Raw genomic sequence first — 20,627 nt, 5'->3', positions numbered from 1 at the left:
AATGTTGGTATTCAGAGGGATTTGGGTGTCCTTGTACACAAATCACAGAAAGTTAACATGCAGCTATAATAAGCAATAAGGAAAGCAATTGGTATCTTAGCCTTTATTGCAAGGGGGTTGGAGTATAAGAGTAAGGAAGTCTTGCTGCAGTTAAATAAGGCTTTGGTGAGACCACACTTGGAGTACTGTGTACAGTTCCGGTCTCCTTATCCAAAGATGGATATACAGGCCTTAGAGTGAGTGCAACGAAGGTTCACTAGATTGGGTCCGAGGATGAGAGGACTGTCCCATGAGGAGAGATTGCGTAGAATGGGTCTATATTCTCTGGCATTTAGAAGAATGGGAGGTGATCTCATTGAAATGTATAAAATTCTTAGAGGGCTTGGCAGGGTAGATGCCGAGAGGTTATTTCGCCTGGCCGTAGAGTCTAGAACTAGGGGTCGTAGTCTCAGGATAAGGGGTCAGCCATTTAGGACTGATGAGGAGAAATTTCTTCACTAACAGAGTTGTGAATCTTTGGAATTCTATACCTCCGAGGGCTGTGGATACTCAGTTGTGACTATATTCAAGACTGAGATCAATAGATTTTTGGACACTAAGGGAATCAAGGGATATGGCGATAGGGTGGAAAATGGAGTTGCAGTCAAAGATCAGCCATGATCTTATTGAATGGCGGAGCAGTCTCAAGGGGCCATATGGCCTACTCTTATTCCTATTTCTTATGTTATGACTGGATGGGATGAGTGACATAATAAAGACTCACTACGCACTTGGTTGAACATAAAGCAAGGCTTTAATCGACTTGTAACAAAACATGGAGGTCTAGTTAGTAGTCACTAGCTTCCTATTTCCAGATTGTCTCTGGCCAAGTTGGGCCCACGCCCGAGTATTTATACTCCTCGGACGGCGCCCTCAGCTGGCTGTCCAGTTGTACTTCCTGAGTTACTTCTTGTAGAAGTTGCGATTTATGACATTCTTCCTCCCTAAAAGGTTTGGAAGTTCAGTCTTCCTTTAACGGACTAGGTGGACCAAAAATAGCCGTAGTCATTTAGCTTTCTGCTTGTGACCGGAAGGCACGTCTCCCCGGACCGTGTCTGGTCCCTGGGTCGCTTGGCGAGTCGTAGAGTCCGCGTCGTCTTGATCGTCCTGTGGAGGACTGGGAATATCATGACTCCAGGTGCGGGTCCCCACAGGCGCAGAGCTGGCCTCATCCTGGGTCATAGCCGGAGATTGTCCGGCATCCTGGTTTCGGGCGGCCATCCTACAGGGAGCGTTCGGCTTCCTGAGGTGATCCGGTAGCACTGCCGGCAGATCCCTCGATGTCCCAGGTAGGGTGTCATCTTCATAGGGGTGCGGAGTGTTGACATCATCGTCGTGCGATCCTTCATCATTCGGGCCCGTGTGACCGGTTGGGCAGGGAGCCAGATCTCTGAGCGAGACGGTGGACTCCCGGCCATCAGGGTACCGCACGTGCGCATACGTGGGGTTTACCTCCATTAACTCCACCTCATCAATGAGAGGGTCATTCTTGGCAGACCGGAGGAACCTCCGGAGTAGCACAGGGCCTGGAGCCACCAACCATGACGGTAGAGATGTTCCATGTGTAGAGCGACGCCGGAACTTGAAGAATCACTCATGAGGCGTGACATTAGTGGATGTGGAGAGAAGAGACCTGATAGAGTGTAACACGTCGGGGAGCACAGTTTCCCACTGCTGGTCTGGCAGGTTGCGTGACCTCAGTGCCAGATGGACAGCGTTCCAGATGATGGCATTGTATCGTTCAACCTGTCCGTTGCCGATTGGGTGATATGGTGTCGTCTTACTCGAGGCGATTCCCCGTTGGGAGAGATAACCTTTAATTTCACTTGACATAAAGGAGGGACCCCGATCCGTGTGGATAAAATTGGCCGTCCCGCAAAGGGAAAAGACCTGATCGAGGCATTTAATTACCGTAGAGGTAAGCATATTAGGACAGGGGAAGGCAAAGGGAAAGCGTGAATACTCGTCTACCATCGTAAGTAGGTAGGTGTTCCGCGTCGACGAAGGCAATGGCCCTTTAAAGTCTATGCTGAGCCTCTGCATAGGCTGCATTGCATGTATGAGTAAGCCATCTGATGGGCGGAAGAATTGTGGTTTCAATTCTGCACAAATCCTACAGGAGGAGCATGTTTTCTTTACGTCCTCCGTTGAGAATGGTAGATTTTTGGAGCGCATAAAGTGCAACATACAGGTAAGGCCAGGATGGCATAAGTTCATATGCAGATCCGCCAGAGTCGACGTTGAAGAGCAAAATGCCCGTGTGAAGGTATCTGGGGCCACATTCTGTTTCCCGGGTCGGTAACGGATAGTATATCCAAAGGCAGCCAGCTCCATCCTCCAGAGTTGGATTTTATTATTTTTGACTTTCGTGCGCTTCCGGTTATCCAACATGAAGGCCACGGAGCGCTGGTCAGTTATGAGCGTGAAATGACGCCGAGCAAGAAAATGACTCCATTGGTGTACAGCCTCGATGATGGCTGTAGCCTCCTTCTCGACAGGGTGGGGGTGTGGGGGGGTAATGGAGCTCACTACCCTGCAAGGTTCTGGATAGGAATGCCATGGGTCGACCACCTTGATTCAAGGTAGCCGAGATCGCCACCTCCGATGCATTTCATTCGACCACAAAAGGAAGGTTTTCGTCAATGGAGCGAAGCGTGGCTTTCTCCAGCTGTCGTTTGAAGGCAGAAATAGCCGTTGCTTCCAATGGAAAAGACTTCGCATGAAGCAGGGGCTGTATTTTATCGGAGAAGTGAGGTATCCACTTTGCGTAATAAGCAAACATGCCAAGTGCCCGACGAAGGGAGCCGAGATTTGTAGGGGGAGGGAGCTCCTGAAGTGGACGAAGTCGCTCTGGGTCCGGTTTAATAACACCGTTGCCCACCTAGTAGCCAAGAATGTTCACTGATGGCACCGATTTCACCAATTTGGATTCGTTTAACGTTAAGTGGCGACGACGGAGAACGTCAAAAAATCTCTGAAGATTGGCGTCATGCTCCTTTTGATCATGGCCGGCAATAGTGATATTGTCTAAATACGGAAAGGGATCCGTCAAGTTCTCTTGCCGGACTAGGCCATCCATTGCCCATTGGAAGACGGCCACCCCATTGGTGACCCCAAATGGAAGGCGACGAAACTGATAAAGCCGACCATTGGCCTCAAAGGCCGTATAATTTTTGTCAGAGTCTTTCAGCAGTACCTGATGGTACGCGCTCTTTAAATCGAAGGTTGAAAATACCTTGTATTTGGCAAGGTTGTTGACCATGTCATCTAAGCGTGGTAGTGGGTAGGCATCCAGATCGGTATATTGATTAATAGTCTGCGAATAATCAATACACAGACGTTTCTTATGTTGTTTTAAAGGGTTTTTCACAACGACGACTTGAGCCCGCCAGGGGGATGAACACGGCTCGATAATACCATCAGCTAAAAGGCATGAGATTTCTGCCTCGATAAATGCTCGGTCGTCTTGGCTAAAGCGCTGTGATTTGATGGCTATGGGTTTACAGCGGGGGGGGGGGGGGGGGAGATTGGCAAACAGGGAGGGCTCACCGAGTAAGGCCGCCGAGAGCGCACAAAACGGCACCTTAGAAATGGTAAGCTCCAGCTTCGACCCTGCAAACTCAAAAGTGAGTCTTGTGCTGCTTCTGGAAGTCCTGTCCCAGAAGCACATCGCTGCATAAGTTTTCGAGTACTCCGAGCCGGGTGGAGAGTTAAGTGCGGCCATTGAGGATGAGGTTGACAAGACAGAAGCCAGAAGAATTGGTGGTCAGAGTCGTCAGAGCCATTGCAATCTCCCTGCCCGAGGGATAAATGCGCAGTTTTAACCTGCTGACAGCCCGCTAACTAATGAAGCTGTCAGAGCTGCAGGAGTCGATTAGCGCGCTTAGAGTGTGCCCATTTACTGAAACCTTCGTGGCTGCATGGGACAAACTTTGGGGAAAAACAGCTGTGATGGAAGGAGGGGCAATTTTTCCTTCAGCAGCTGTAGCCTTAGCAGTGGTTCTTGGGGGAGGAGCAGCTCCATAGATAGCAGCTGTGAAGCTAACAGGGGCTCTCGACCGGTATACTTTAGAGGAGCGGCCTTTCTTGTTAGCAGAGGCCCGTGACTGGCATACCTTGGAAAAGTGTCCTTTCTTGCTGCAATGATTGCAGGTCGCATTACGAGCCGGGCAAAATTTTCTGTAATGGAATATACGTCCACAAAAGAAACACTTTCTTCCTGATTGCCAGGATGCTGCTAGGGCGGGGTCGTCATCAGCGAAGGCCTCTAGGGTAGGGTCGTCGCCCGTTAGAGTAGAGTCATCAGCGGGGGCATCCGCCCGAGACCTATCGAAAGACTCATTAAAGGTGATATCTCCCACCACATGCATGGGCGGTGGCTAAGTGTCTGCATTCTTCTTGGCCAAGTCCAGGGAACACGCCTGGTCAAAAGCAGCCCGTAAATTGAGGGTTTTATTTTCCAGCAGGCGCGGACGTATAAAACGGACGCAATCCCATTGATAAAGGAATCGCAGATTAGTTCCTCTTGATTCTGTTCAGCTGTAACCGCTTTAAGGTTACAATGTTTGCCGAGCCTGCGAAGTTTCTGGAGGAATTCACCGAGTGATTCCCCAGGCTGCTGCCGAGTTGTGGCCAGTAGGTGTCGAGGAAAGATTTCATTCGGGGACTTGATGTATAGCTGTTGTAAAATTTGGATCGCAGCGTCGTAGTCTATTATACAGTCCTCAATATAATCATACACATGAGGGGATACGTAGTTAATAAGCATTCGTAACTTATTAGGGGCATCCGCCCCACATTCTTCAAGAAAGTTGCTAAAGGTACGAAACCAATGCTTCCATACCTTCGCTGCCGCAGGTGCATTCGGGTCCAGGTCGAGACGAGCGGGTCTAAGGAGTTTTTCCATGATGGATCAGTTTCTTGCCCAAGTTCCTTTCTGCGGTTCGAGTTGCAGCTGGTTGTTCCAAATCACCCAAAGCGTGGGGACGATAACAAGTCGATTAAATTGACGTAATAAAGACTCACTACGCACTTGGTTGAACATAAAGCAAGGCTTTAATCGACTTGTAACAAAACATGGAGGTCCAGTTAGTAGTCACTAGCTTCCTGTTTCCAGATTGTCTCTGGCCAAGTTGGGCCCACGCCCGAGTATTTATACTCCTCGGACGGCGCCTTCAGCTGGCCGTCCAGTAGTACTTCCCGAGTTACTTCTTGTAGACGTTGCGATTTATGACAATGAATGTATATCTATGTTCTGTCTCCACATGAAGAGGTGGTCCTGGACTTCGTGGACACAGACTGAGTTAGGCCCGTGGCCACTGGCGATGCTGGAGGACAAGTCTCAGAGAGTTTCTGCGCATCTTACCTTCTTTTGCCTTTCACAGGGAAAGGTAGCATGGTGGTTACGTTACTGGACTACTAATCCGAGGCCTGGAGTAATGATCCAGGGACACGTGTTCAAATCCCACCAGCCGGGGAATTTAAATTCAGTCAATTAAATAAATCTGGAATTAAAAAGCGAGTATCAGTAATGGTGACCATAAAACCATCAGATTGTCGTAAAAACCCATCTGGTTCACTAATATCCTTTAGGGAAGGAAACCTGCCGCCCTTACGTGGTCTGGCCTATATGTGACTCCAGACCCACAGCAATGTGGATGACTTTTAACTGCCCCCTGAAATGGTCTCGCAAGCCACTCAGTTGTAACAAACCACTACAAAAAACAATAACACAGATAAAACCGGACGGACCACCCAGCATCGACCTAGGTACTGGCTTTGGACACGACAACGGTACACCCAGCCCAGTTGACCCTGCAAAGTCCTCCTCACTAACATCTGGGGACTTGTGCCAAAATTTGGAGAGCTGTCCCACAGACTAGTCAAGCAACAGCCTGACATATTCATACTCACAGAATCACATCTTTCAGCAAATGTCCCAGACTCCGCCATCACCATCCCTGGTTATGTCCCGTCCCACCAGCAGGACAGACCCACCAGGGGTGGCGGCACAGTGGTATACAGTCGGGAAGGAGTCACCCTGGGGTCCTCAACATTGACTCCGGACCCCATGAAGTCTCATGGCTTCAGGTTAAGCATGGGCAAGGAAGCCTCCTGCTGATTACTACCTACCACCCGCCTTCAGCTGATGAAGCAGTGTTCCTCCATGTTGAACACCACTTGGAAGAAGCACTGAGGGTAGCAAGAGCACAGACTGTACTCTGGGTGGGGGACTTCAAAGTCCATCAAGTGTGGCTCGGTAGCACCACTACTGACCGAGCTGGCCGAGTGCTGAAGGATATAGCTGCCAGACTGGGCCTGCGGCTGGTGGTGAGGGAACCAACGCAAGAGAAAAACCTACTTGACCTCGTCCTCACCAATCTACCTGTCGCAGATGCATCTGTCAGTCAGTCAATCAGGTGAATCAGTCAATCGCAATGTTTAACAATTCTAAAAAGAGAAACAATACGATCGTATTCTTAACAGAGAATCCTACTTATAAATCTTAACTTCGCTATAGTATTACTGTTCTTAAACTTGTCTATTACAGGATATCCATCAATTATCAAGGTAGCAGTTACCTTCAATCCCCGAGGTACAAAAGAATGAAGGACTACAGAGCCGCCCCTGTAGTCGAGAATCGCCTTGCCCGATTAAAGCAAGTATGATTTTCTCATTCGAGACTCCAATATTTATACCCCTTTTTCAGCTGTTTTTCATAAGGTTTCTGTTAATTCAAGTTAATTATTGTTAGATCCGTGTATCTTGATGTTGTGTGTCCTTCAATAATTAGACAAGAGACTGCAGGGAACAATCAACAGGTGCTTACTGGATGAGGGTTACTCTAAAACTAAGTGTACAGATCCCTACTCAGGGTTTATATACAGGTGCAGTCACTGCCGGTACTACAGTATACAGGAGCTGTAAAAAGTAGTTCTCTCCTTAAAGGTACATACACTACAATTCCTCCCCTTTTAGGTTAACAGTACCATAACATTCATTTAACAATTAAATATCAACTAATTACAATTAACACTTTTAACATGCAACATTAACTGAAAATAGTCTATTTATAAATTCAGTCTTTGGGGAGGCTTCCTGATCCTTTCTGGATAGCGCTTTTCCTGAGTGTCTTGCTCTTGGTGCGGAGGCGATTCTGGCCCCCTGTCATCGGTTGGTTCATCAACTTCTGATGCTACTGTTTCTGGGGTAGATGCTACCTGTATGTCGGGTTCATCACCAGGTACGCGAGACATGGGGTTGACTCGTTCCTGTGACTCTAGGATCTGGTCAACATGGCGTCTCACAATGTTCTCCCCAACATCCACTGTGTACATTAGTGGCCCCTGCCGTGTGCATATCGTTCCTGGTTGCCATTTCTCTGTTCGGTAGTCGCGGGCCAAGACTGGTTGCCCGACATTGAAGCTCCTTGTCGGCTTCTCATTGGTGTGCTGGAATTGCTTATTCTCAACATCTCTTCGTACATTTGGTCTGAGCAAATCCAGACGAGATCTCAACCTTCGGTTAAAGAACATCATGGCCGGGGTCTGGTTGGTGACTGCATGTGTCGCATTTCTGTAGGCTAACAGGAAATTGTCCACCTTATGCTGCAGTGGAATGTCGTCATTGCACATGGCCCTTACTGCTTTTTTTAAAGGTTTGTACGAACCTCTCAGCCAATCCATTTGTGGCTGGATGATACGGGGTGGATGTGTAATGCCTTACCCCATTCCTTTTCATAAATCTTCGAAACTCCTCGGACACAAACTGTGGTCCGACATCAGGGCAAATCTGCTCTGGCAAGCCGTTCCTGGCAAATATGGTCCGTAGGACTGCAATAGTTATCTCCGTGGTGGTGGAGGACATTTTGATCACCTCAGGCCATTTCGAGTGCGCATCCACGGCTATTAAAAACATCGAGTCCATGAATGGACCAGCAAAATCAATATGCACCCGTTGCCATGGACATGAGGGCCACTCCCATGGGTGTAGAGGGGCATGTGGTGGTGCATTTTGGAACTTCTGGCATCCTGAGCAGCTCTTTGTCAGGTCCTCGATTTGCTGATCGATCCGCCCTAGCAAGGCTTTTCATTTTCACCCCTCCCAGATGGCCTTCGTGAAGCTCATTGAGCACTCTCTCCCTTAACTTGGGTGGAATTACCACTCGGGATCCACACATCAAGGTCCCCTGGCATACTGACAGCTGTTCTCTTCTGGATGAGAATGCTGGCAACAGTGAGTCGCCATGTGTTGGCCATCCCTTCACCGTCAAGTCATATACCCGAGACAGTGTCGGGTCACCTTCTCTATATCAGCGTTAGTTACTGGCAAGCGTTCAATTATAGTCGAATAAAATATTTCGACAGGGTCCACTGCTGGTGCTTCCACCGCAGTAGGCAGTGGCAGGCGTGATAGCCCATCAGCGTTTCCATGCTGTTTCGTGCCCTTATACTCGATTTCATATTGGTTCGCCCCTAGAAAAAGGGACCATCTTTGTAGCCGTTGCGCAGTCATCACTGGAACGCCCTTCTTTGGATTAAAGATGGAGACAAGTGGTTGGTGGTCAGTCAGCAAGGCGAAATCTGCCCGTGCAGATAGTGGTTGAACTTTTTCACTCCCCACACTAGGCTGAGGGCCTCCCCGTCAATCTGGGCGTAGTTACGCTCGGCTGAGGTTAGTGACCGAGACGCAAAGGCTACTGGCCTCTCTGAGCCATCCGGGAATTTGTGCGACAGCACCGCTCCAATGCCATAGGGAGATGCATCACACGCCAACCGAATTGGTAGTGCTGGGCTGAAATGAGCCAACACCTCTTTTGATGTGATCAATTCTTTGCACTTCTGGAAAGCTCGTTTACATTCGTCATTCCACTTCCATGGTACCCCCGTTTGCAGTAGGGTGTTCAGTGGGTGTAGTACTGTAGACAAATTCGGCAAGAACTTATGGTAGTAGTTCACCAGCCCGAGGAACGACCTCAGTTGCGACACATTTTCCGGTGCTGGAGCCTTGACTACTGCCTCAATCTTTTCAGGGGACTTATGTAACCCCTCTTCATCAATAACGTGGCCACAATACGAGATCTGCTTCTGGAAAAACTCGCATTTGTGGCGATTAGCTCGGAGCCCATATTCCTTCAATCTAGTGAGCACCTGCTCCAGGTTGGCGAGGTGATCACTGTCATTTTCACCCGTGACCAGGATGTCATCCAAATAACACTGGGTCCCTGGAATCCCTTGCAGGACTTGATCCATTGCCCTTTGCCAAATAGCCAGAGCTGATGCTACCCCGAACACCAGCCGGTTGTATTGGCAGAGACCTTTATGGGTGTTGATCGTGAGGTACTGTTTCGAGGCTTCTTCTACCTCCCATTTGCAGGTACGCCTGGGCCAGATCAATCTTAGCGAAGCGTTTCCCGCCAGATGGCGAGGCGAAAATATCTTCAATCCGCGGAAGCGGATATTGCACACTGTGAAGGACTGGGTTCACTGTCACCTTAAAGTCCCCACGGATGCGAACCTTCTTTGGTTCCCCAGGCGTATTACTCAACGACCTCTTCATTACAGAAACGATGGGTGTAGCCCACTCGCTCCAGTCCACTTTGGACAGTACTCCTGAACGTTCCAAACCTTCCAGCTCTGCTTCGACGGCTGGGCGGATCGCATAAGGTACCAGTCTGGCCTTAAAAAACTTTGGGCTTGCACTTTCCTCTATTTTGATCGTCGCTGTTATGCCTTTTAGTGTTCCGAGTCCCTCCTGGAACACTTCTTGTGCGTCAGTTAGCATTTTTGACAGTCGTCCAGGTGTGACGTCGTCATCCTTTTTGGCATCTACAGTCAGTGCTTGTATGGAATGCCAATCTAGCTGTATCTTCCGGATCCATTCACGTCCTAGTAGTGGTGGTCCTCCATCTGGCAATACACATAAGTCCATTTTTGGTGTTTCCTTGCCGCTATATATAACGTTCAGCCTTATTTTTCCTTTGGGGTAGATGTTTTGCCCCATGTACGTCTTCAAGACAATCTCTGTATCTCTCAAGGGTATATGTGAGAATAGCCGCTTGTAGTCCCTTCGGTTTATGACTGTTAGGGCTGATCCTGTGTCCAATTCCATTTTCACTTGGACTCCGGCTATCTTGAGCGTGACCCAGATAGTTTGGTGATCCTCCGTTTTGATCACATTACGTAGTTTCAGACAACCCAGCTCCTTGCCTCCAGTGTCTGTATCACTTTTCTGTTTGTCTGCACTACTCTCCGTCACCTTATGTACCTTCTTGTACTTCTCCTGTGGGGATTTCTTGCTGCTGGTTTTCTTTTCCGACCTGCAGACTCTTGCTATGTGTCCTACTTTTCCACACTGTCTGCACACTTGATCCTTGAACCAGCAATCCTTATGGTCGTGTGTTGTTCTGCTGCAGCGATAGCACTTCACTGTTCCGTATGACATTTCATTTGTGCCATATTCTTGCAGTCTCCGTTGTATCTCTGCCGCGCCCAGTGCTGCTGCTATGCTGAAAGCCTTGTCCAGCGTAAGATCCTTTTCTGATGGAAGCCATTTCTGGGGTCCTTCACTTTGAATCCCACACACAATCTTGTCCCTTAAAGTATCTGCTAGTCCCGTCCCAAACTGGCTGTTTTTCGATAGCTTGCGCAGTTCCGTTAAAAACTCAGCATTACTTTCATCTTTATGCTGGTTCCTTTTGTGAAACTTAAATCTTTCTGCTATCAGCAGCGGTGTGGGATCTAAGTGGTCCTGTAGGATTGACACTATGTTTTCAAAATCCTTTTCCACTGGCTTCTCTGGGGTTACTAGGTTTCGCAGTAAGCCATACGTTTTTGCACCCATTGAATTCAACAATACCAGCGCTTTCCTGTCATCTGGCACTTCATTCGCCTTGCAGTACACTTCTATGCGTTCGACATATGTCGTCCAATCTTCGGCTTCATTGTCGAACGCTGTGACACTGCCACTCTTTGGCATCCCTGGGTGTGGTTAGACTGGCTCAAAATGGCGTCTCCCGCGCTCTCCCTTCTTCTCCGCTGCGGCTCAAAATGGCGTCTCCCGCGCTTTCCTTTCTTCCCCGCTGACACTGCTCGGCCCTTGAACACCGGCTGCGCCCTGTGCGCTCTACTGTCTCTCTTCTCCCGTCGACGCCGCTCGGTCCTGAACACCAGCTGCGCCCTGTGCGCTCTACCCTCTCTCTTCTCCCGTCGACGCTACTCGGCCTTTTTCTGTGCCGTCGGTCGGCTCTAGCCGCTGCTGTCCGGGAAGGGTCTACGCCGTACCTGTTGCCAGCCTGCTTCGCTGGACCACCGTGACTGGAGAACCAAGCCCAGCTCTCAACAGCCTCCCCTGCGATGCTCAAGTCTCCGCTGGATGGTCGACGCCCGTGCTTCTGGACTCGGCCTTCTTCTTTCACTGTTCTCCAGGAGCGAATCCCTGGGAGGTGATGCAGAGTTGCAGGTAGGTTTGAATCTTCTCGTCGCCAATGTTAGATCCGTGTATCTTGATGTTGTGTGTCCTTCAATAATTAGACAAGAGACTGCAGGGAACAATCAACAGGTGTTTACTGGATGAGGGTTACTCTAAAACTAATTGTACAGATCCCTACTCAGGGTTTATATACAGGTTTGGTCACTGCCGGTACTACAGTATACAGGAGCTGTAAAAAGTAGTTCTCCCCTTACAGGTACATACACTACAATTATCACTAATCATTTTTTAGCTGACCTACAGCCACATCATCAATAGCTATTGGGAGTTTACCATATATGGGCAAAGGGCAGATGTACCTTACATCATGTCATTCTCAAGAGGTTTTAATCAAGATCATTCATCCAGGGCTGACCAGTCTTATTTTAATAAGATTACCCATTCAGGGCCACCCATTCTTCTGTTTCAACAACTTGTCCTATTTCAATAGCCAGAATTCTTTAATAGCTATTTCATAATTAGGTTTCTAAATTTCCAAACCCAGTTTGTCATGTTTTAAACATTTATAAGGTAGAGTTCCTTATAAGGTACTCTTCAGGGTTAACCACTGTCTTATCTCAACGAGGCCAGAATTCTTTCAGAAGGTAGGATTTCCAAATCCAGCTTGCCATGCCTTCCTTTAAAAAAGTTATACAGTATATTTTTCTAAAAAGGTTATATTGTAGAATTCCTTCACAGCTAAACAGCGAAAACAGCATGCTACAGACAGAGCTAAGAGATCCCACAATCAACGGATCAGATCAAAGCTCTGCTGTCCCGCCACATCCAGTCATGAATGGTGGTGGACAATTAAATAATGAACAGGAGGAGGAGGAGGCTCCATGAATATTTCAGTCCTCAATGATTGTAGAGCCCAAATCGCGTATGCAAAAGACAAGGCTGAAGCGTTTGCAACCATCTTCAGCCAGAAGTGCCAAGTGGATGATCCATATCGGCCTCCTCCTGAGATTCCCACCATCACAGACGCCAGTCTTCAGCCAATTCGATTCACTCCATGCGATATCAAGAAAGCACACTCGATACAGCAAAGGCAATGGGCCCAGACAATGTCCCAGCTGTCGTGCTGAAGACTTGTCCTCCAGAACTAGCCGCACATCTAGCCAAGCTGTTCCAGTACAACTGCAACACTGGCATCTACCCGACAATGTGGAAAATTGCCCAGGTATGTCCTGTCCATGAAAAGCAGGGCACATCCAGCCAATTACCACCCCATCAGTCTACTCTCAATCATCAGCAAAGTGATGGAAGGTGTCGTCGACAGTGCTATCAAGCGGCACTTACTCACCAATAACCTGCGTACCGAAGCACAGTTTGGGTTCCGCCAGGACCACTCTGCTCTAGACCTCATTACAGCCTTGGTCCAAACATGGACAAAAGAGCTGAATTCCAGAGGCGAGGGGAGAGTGACTGCCCTTGACATCAAGGCAGCATTTAACAGAATTTGGCATCAAGGAGCCCTAGTAAAATTGCAGTCAATGAAAATCAGGGGGAAAACTCTCCACTGGCTAGAGACTTACCTAGCACAAAGAAAGATGGTTGTGGTTGTTCGAGGTCAATCATCTCAGCTCCAGGACATCGCTGCAGGAGTTCCTCAGGGCCCAACCATCTTCAGCTGCTTCATCAATGACCTTCCCTCCATCATTAGGTCAGAAGTGGGGATGTTTGCTGATGAATGCACAGTGTTCAGTTCCATTCGCAACTCCTCAGATAATAAAGCAGTCCATGCCCGCATGCAGCAAAACCTGGACGACATTCAGGCTTGGGCTGATAAGTGGCAAATAACATTCATGTCGCACAAGTGCCTGGCAATAACTATCTCAAATAAGGGAGAATCTAACCACCGCGCCTTGACATTCAACGGCATTACCATTGCCGAATCCCCCACCATCAACATCCTGGGGATCACCATTGACCAGGAGCTTAACTGGACCAGCAACATAAATACTGTGGCCACAAGAGCAGGTCAGAGGCTGGGGATTCTGTGGCGAGTGTCTCACCGCCTGACTCCCCAAAACCTTTCCACCATCTACAAGGCACAAGTCAGGAGTGTGATGGAATACTCTCCACTTTCCTGGATGAGTGCAGCTCCAAAAACACTTGAAGCTCAACACCATCCAGGACAAAGCAGCCCGCTTGATCAGCACCCCATCCACCACCTTACACATTCACTCCCTCCGCCACTACCGCACCGTGGTTGCAGTATGTACCATCTACAAGATGCACTGCAGCAACTTCCCAAGACTTCTTCGACAGCACCTCCCAAACCCGCGATCTCTACCACCTAGAAGGACAAGGGCAGCAGGCGCATGGGAACACCATCACCTGCAAGTTCCCCACCATCCTGACTTGGAAATGTATTGCCGTTCCTTTGGCGTCACTGGGTCAAAATCCTGGAACTCCCTACCTATCAGCACTATGGGAGTACCTTCCCCACGCAAACTGCAGCGGTTCAATAAGGCAGCTCACCACCACCACCTTCTCAAGGGCAATTAGGGATAGGCAATAAATGCTGGCCTTGCCAGTGAAGCCCATATCCTAAGAACGAATAAAAAAAACATTCCAATATCAGCCTGTACACACTGCATGACAAAATACAGCAGCTTTCAACAGCCATTCATCGGTCTCTGCTAACCCTTACCACTAACGGTCCCTCTCTTCCAATTCAAATTTTGAAGGGTTTTGAGGGTTTCAGCAGCGGATGAGTTGAGGCAAGGGCGGAGATGGGCGATGTTACGGAGGTGGAAGTAGGCGGTCTTTGTAATGCTGTGGATATGTGGTCGGAAGCTCATTTCAGGGTCAAACATGACACCAAGGTTGCGAACAGTGTGGTTCAGCCTCAGACAGATGTTAGGGAGAGGGATGCAGTCAGTGGCTAGGGAATGGAGTTTGTGGCGCAGACCGAAAACAATGGCTTCGGTTTTCCCAATATTTAATTGGAGAACATTTTTGCACATCCAGAACTGTATGTCGGACAAGCAGTCTGGCAATTTAGACAGCGTGGAGGGGTCGAGAGAAGAAGTAGTGAGGTAGAGCTGGGTGTAGTCAGCAACAAAACAGATGCCAAATACAGTTTCTAAATTGGCAACTGACTTTCATGAAATAAACAGCAATAATTTACTTAACAAAGTGCATTACTTGGTGCTCTTGAAGTGTTGTATCAGGCTCTAGAGAGAAGCAATATTTATCAATTTAATTTCAATCTATACTATGTTAAAAACCTTGACTGGAAATTAGATCGCACCCAAATCGAGGTGCTAACTTGGTGTAGCGCACACTGCACTTGCCCAATGAGGCCAGCTGTAGGGCCACAGCAAATTGGTCCACCGGTCTCATTAGGAAAGTACCAGCGAGCTGCAAGTGCCATGCGTGACCCCAGAACCAGCTCCCCCATCACAAGCAGAGAAAAGGAGGGCCTAAGGTTAAGTCCTTCTCCTCCCGGCTCCACATTTAGTTAAGTACTTTTAGAAAACTTATATTTTTAATATCTTTTAATGACATCCTTTTTACTTCAATGCCTCATATTATCTCAACAGCCTAGTCTTTTAAGAGAGTTTCCAATCATATCTGTGCATTCTGAGCATGTGCAGTTTACACAAGTTGCCAGCCTGCGTCAGTCGGTAGTCCGCCAATTCGTTATTAATTAGGCACAGGGACCAATTTCTGGGCTTAACATCGCCACGTGTTCGGGCATGGGCTGCATGTGCAGCACTGATTCACCACCCGAAAATGGTTGCAGCTCAATTTATCCCCCCAGAACTTTAATTAAGAATGTATAATTCAAAATACTGGAACTCTCGGTGTTTCATTTCTAAATGATGTAACTAGTGATGCCAGTCATCTGCTTTTCATTTGTTTTGAAATGGTCCAGATTCTGTTCCATACATTTTATAATGAAGACCCCAATTATAAAATTGTTCATCATGAATGCATTTCTTTTCTTATTTTTCCATGAAAAGTTGAAGAACATATCAACTTGTTTTTTCCAAGTAATTTAAACCCAGCCAGAGATGAAGTCCTAATTATTCAGAAAACATTGGTGGGAGCTGTGTATAGGCCACCAAACAGTAATGGTAATGTAGGGTACAGTAACAATCAAGAGATTAGAAGTGCATGTAACAAGGGAAATATGGTAATCATGGGGGACTTTAAGCTACATGTTGACTGGGCAAATCAAATTACCACTAATGGCATGGAGGACGAATTCTTGGAATGCATGCGAGATGGTTTTCTGGATCAGTATGTGGAGGAACCAACCAGGGAACAGGCTATTCTGGATCTGGTACTGTGTAATGAGAAAGGGCTAATCAATAATCTTGTGGTAAAGGGGCCTTTAGGGACAAGTGACCATAATATGATTGAATTTTACATTAAGTTTGAGAGTGATGTAGTCCAATCTGAATCTGAAAAGTGATCCAACCATGGCTAACAAAAGAAATTAAAGCTAGTATTAAGTCAAAGGAGGAAGCTTATAAAGTTGCCAGAAAAAGCAGTCAGCCTGAGGATTGGGATCTTTTTAGAAATCAGCAAAAGGGGGACCAAGAAATTGATAAAGGGAAAATGGAATATGAGCACAGACTAGCAAAAAATATAAAAATGGATTGTAAAAGCTTCTATAGGTATGTGAAATGGAAAATACTGGCGAAGGTAAATGTAGGTCCTTTACAGTCAGAAGAATTTATAACAGGAATTAAATAAATGCTTTGTTTCTGTCTTCACGGAGGAAGACACAAAAAACCTCCCAGAAATATGAGAAAACCAAGGGTGTGACAAGAATGAGGAACTTAAAGAAATTATTATTAGTAAAAAAACAGTACTAGCAAAATTAATGAGACTAAAAGTCGATAAATCCCAAGGACCGGATGACCTACATCCTAGGGTTTTGAAAGAGGTGGCCATTGGGATAGTGGACGCATTGGTTGTCATCTTCCAAAATTCTATAGATTCTGGAATGGTTCCTGCAGATTGGAGGATAGCAAACGTAACCCCGCTATTTAAGAAAGGAGGGAGAGAGAAAACAGGGAACTACAGACCTGTTAGCCTCACATCAGTAGTTGGGAAAATGCTGGAATCTATTATAAAGGATGCAATAACTGGGCACTTAGAAACGAATAGTAAGATTGGGCAGAGTCAACATACATTTATGAAAGGGAAATCTTGTTTGACAAACCTATTGGAGTTCTCTGAGGATGTAACTAGTGGAGTAGACAAAGGGGAACCGGTAGATGTGGTGTATCTGGATTTTCAGAAGGCCTTCGATAAGGTCCCACACAAGAGGTTGGTGAACAAAATTAGGGCACATGGAATTGGGGGTAATATACTAGCATGGATTGAGAATTGGTTAACAGACAGAAAACAAAGTAGGGATAAACGGGTCTTTTTCAGGATGGCAGGCTGTGACTAGTGGGGTACCACAAGGATCGGTGCTTGGGCCCCAGCTATTCACAATCTATATCAATGATTTGGATGAGGGGACTAAATGTAACATTTCCAAATTTGCTGATGATACAAAGCTAAATGGCAGTGTCAGTTACAAAGAGGATGTGAAGAGGCTTCAAGGGGATCTCGACAGGCTCAGTGAGTGGGCGAGAACATGGCAGATGGAATATAATGTGGATAAATGTGAAGTCATCCACTTTGGTAGAAAAAACAGAAAGGCAGAGTATTTCCTAAATGGTGAAAGATTGGGGAATGCAGATGCTCAAAGGGACCTGGGTGTCCTTGTACATGAGTCACTGAAAGTGAATGTGCAGGTGCAGCAAGCCATTAGGAAGGCAAATGGTATGCTGGCCTTCATTACAAGAGGATTTGAGTACAGGAGTAAAGAAGTCTTACTCCAATTATATAGGGCCTTGGTGAGACCACACCTGGAGTACTGTGTACAATTATGGTCTCCTTACCTAAGGAAGGATATACTTGCCATAGAAGGAGTGCAATGAAGCTTCACGAGATTGATTCCTGGGATGGCGGGACTGTCGTATGAGAAGAGATTGAGTAAACTAGACCTGTACTCTCTTGAATTCAGAAGAATGAGAGGGGATCTCATTGAAGCATACAAAATTATTACAGGGTTTGATAGGATGGATGCTGGGAGAATGTTTCCCTTAGCTGGGGAGTCTAGAACCAGGAGCCACAGCCTCAAGATAACGGGTAAGCCATTCAGGACTGAGATGAGAAGAAATTTCTTCACACAGAGGGTGGTGAATCTTTGGAATTCTCTACCCCAGAAGGCTGTGAAGGCTCAGTCATTGGATATATTCAAAACAGAAGTCAATAGATTTCTGACTAGTAAGGGCATCAAGGGATATGGCGATAGGGCCGGTGAATGGAGTTGAGGCAGAAGATCAGCCATGATCTCATTGAATGGCGGAGTAGGCTCGAAGGACCGAATGGCCTACTCCTGCTCCTATTTCTTATGTTCTTATTGGAGTTCTTCACATCAATCATAAAAAAACACTCCACTCTTTATTTCAGTTAAAAATTCTTTAACTTCTGAACAACTTTAACGATTTAAAGCTAGATAAATAATGTAATTTGACTGTTTTGAGATAATTTTTTTATTTTTATGGAAATTTATTCCTGTTTCAGTTCCTTGTCAGTCAGGAGGAGGAGTGTGTCTCCAGGCCCCACGAGGAAACTTTGGACCTCCCCTACCCCGGGCTTCCTCATCTCCCTCCCACCCGACCATGATTCTGCTTGTAGCCACTGATCTTGTGCTGAGGGTCTCTGGCGGCGGCCTTGAGCCACATGATTTTAACATCCGGGGAGCTTGGTCAAAAAGTCGGGAAACAGCATACTAATAAACCTAGCCAGTAAAATTGACCGAGCCTCCCTGTTGCCGCTCCTAGACGGGCTGGCCACTCACTTGGCCGCGTTCCCGTTCAGGAGATAAAATCGACCCCCATATGTCAGCAGACTTACTAAAAGACCTCTATAAGCTTTAAAGCAGAAACATTAAGGCAGGAACATAAAAATAGGAATTGGTTGGCAACAGGAAAAGCAGCGGGGAATGAGAGTTGCTTGATGGTGCAAAAGTAGCTGCAAACAGGCTATGAAGAGAGACCCAATGGCGGTTAAATGGGAGGCGGATCTAGATTAGGATTGTTGTAACACAAAGGAAATGAGACACTTTAAAAGAAAATCTTGTAAAGTTGCGAAGCCTTATATATCTCAATGGGGTGCAGAACTGTGAATGGCAAGAGAAAGCCACAATGGCTTAGGCATTTTGCACTCAAAAAAAGGTGGTTCAAGAGTTAGAAGATCAATAATACCCTTCCAGACAGGGAAAGGTACAAAAAGTAGATAGCGTTAACAAAAAGAAATATTAGGCAAGCTAAAATAAATCCATAAAGAATAGCTAACTTAGACAAGATAATAGGAAGGCATTTTGCTTATGTTAGGAGTCAGAGGTCAGTTACAGAACAAATAGAACCTTTGCAAGATGACTTAGGTAGAAATATATAAGATGACAAAAGCAAGGCAGAAAAGCTGAACAGATACTATGCATCAATTTTTAACTGCAAATAGGCTGGATCTGCCCCTCGGGTCAATTGGGCTGCTTATACATACTAGTGGGGCAGAAATTCCGATCCCTACGGGTGGGTACACGCTGTGTACCCACCCGTAGGGACATTGGAAATGCCGGTTTCAGGCATGTGCTGGAAACCAGCATTTCTGATCTGTCAAGAAAGCTTGTGACAGATCCTCCGGCTGCCCTGGAGCAGGGCATCTGCGGGTTGAGAGTTCCGATTTTTGGAGACCCTCCGCCCGCAGAAAACAATTACAATTTTTGCGCCTGGTAAAAGCAGGCGCAAGGCCTGCTTTTACCAGGATAAGAGTTGAAAAAAGTTTTTTTTTTTTTTTTTAATTTCCACTGATTTATCATTTTAAAATGCTTTAAAGAAAGGTAAGTTTATTTTTAGCCCCGTTAAAAACTTTAACAGCAGATTTTTCCAAATCGCCTGCGAACGGAATTTCTGGGCCGTAGTGTCAGTCGTGGCTCAGTTGGAAGCAGTCTTGCCTCCGAGTCAAAAGGTTGTAGGTTTAAGTCGCACGCCAGAGACTTGAGCACAAGAAAAAAAATCTAGGCTGACACTTCAGTGCAGTACTGAGGGAGTGCTGCACTGTCGGAGGTGCCGTCTATCAGATGAGATGTTAAACTGAGACCTGGTCTGCTCTCTCAGGTGGACATAAAAGAAACCATGGCACTATTTCGAAGAAGAGCAGGGGAATTATCCCTGGTGTCCTGGACAATATTTATCCTTCAATCAACATCACTAAAACAGATTATCTGGTCATCACATTGCTGTTTGTGGGAGCTTGCCGTGCACAAATTGGCTGCTGCGTTTCCTACATTACAACAGTGACTACACTTCAAAAACTACTTCATTCACTGTTAAGTGCTTTGGGAGTTCCCGAGGTCGTGAAAGGTGCTATATTTTTTGTATCTTAAGAGAAATGGCACAAGCTAAATTAAAGAGGGTCAAGGTGGGAAAAGCATCAGGGCTAGTTTTGATTTATCCTTGGGTACTGAAGAAATGGCCATGGGTGTTGGTAATACCCTAGCAAATGGTTTCAATACAAAAGCACTGTTCCAACAAAGCTCAACGTAAGCTCAAGGAACAGCACCTCATCTTTCGATTTGGCACTTTACAACCTTCTAGACTCAACATGGAGTTCAACAATTTCAGACCATAACCTCTGCCCCTATTTTTTCCAAGATGGCAGCTGTTGATGATTCTGCTATTCCCATTCACACCTCTTTGAGGCCCATCTTTTGTTTCTTTACTTGTCCCATTACCATCTCCTTTTGCCTTGCACCACCATCCCGTTTGTCATTTAATCACTCCTGCCTTCCACTCTATCACAGACCTCACCTTTGTTCTTTCCTCCCCTCCCCCTTTCACTGCCCCTGCACTTGCTTAAAATCGGTTACATCATAACTTTTTCCAGTTGACAAAAGGTCATCGACCTGCAACATTAACTCTGTTAATGATGTCACTGAGCGGCTGCAGGGCATTCTGAAGGGGGAGGGTGAACAGGCAGAGGTCGTGGTTCACATTGGGACGAACGACATGGGTAGGAAGAGGGATGAGGTCCTG

The 20,627-nt window shown here is 46.7% G+C and overlaps 1 protein-coding gene across 2 annotated transcripts in view; it reads right to left on the bottom strand.

Moving 5' to 3' along the window:
- mocos (molybdenum cofactor sulfurase) overlaps nt 1-20,627 on the bottom strand; it is a 489,344-nt gene that overhangs the window by 377,123 nt on the left and 91,594 nt on the right. The window lies entirely within an intron of this gene.

Source organism: Somniosus microcephalus, chromosome 5 (assembly GCF_052327205.1).
Source record: "Somniosus microcephalus isolate GS21.2 chromosome 5, FLI_Smic_1.0, whole genome shotgun sequence".
In the NCBI taxonomy this organism is placed as follows: Eukaryota; Metazoa; Chordata; class Chondrichthyes; order Squaliformes; family Somniosidae; genus Somniosus; species Somniosus microcephalus.
The sequence above is the reverse complement of the archived record's forward strand: the minus strand, read 5'-3'. Positions and strand labels throughout refer to the sequence as shown.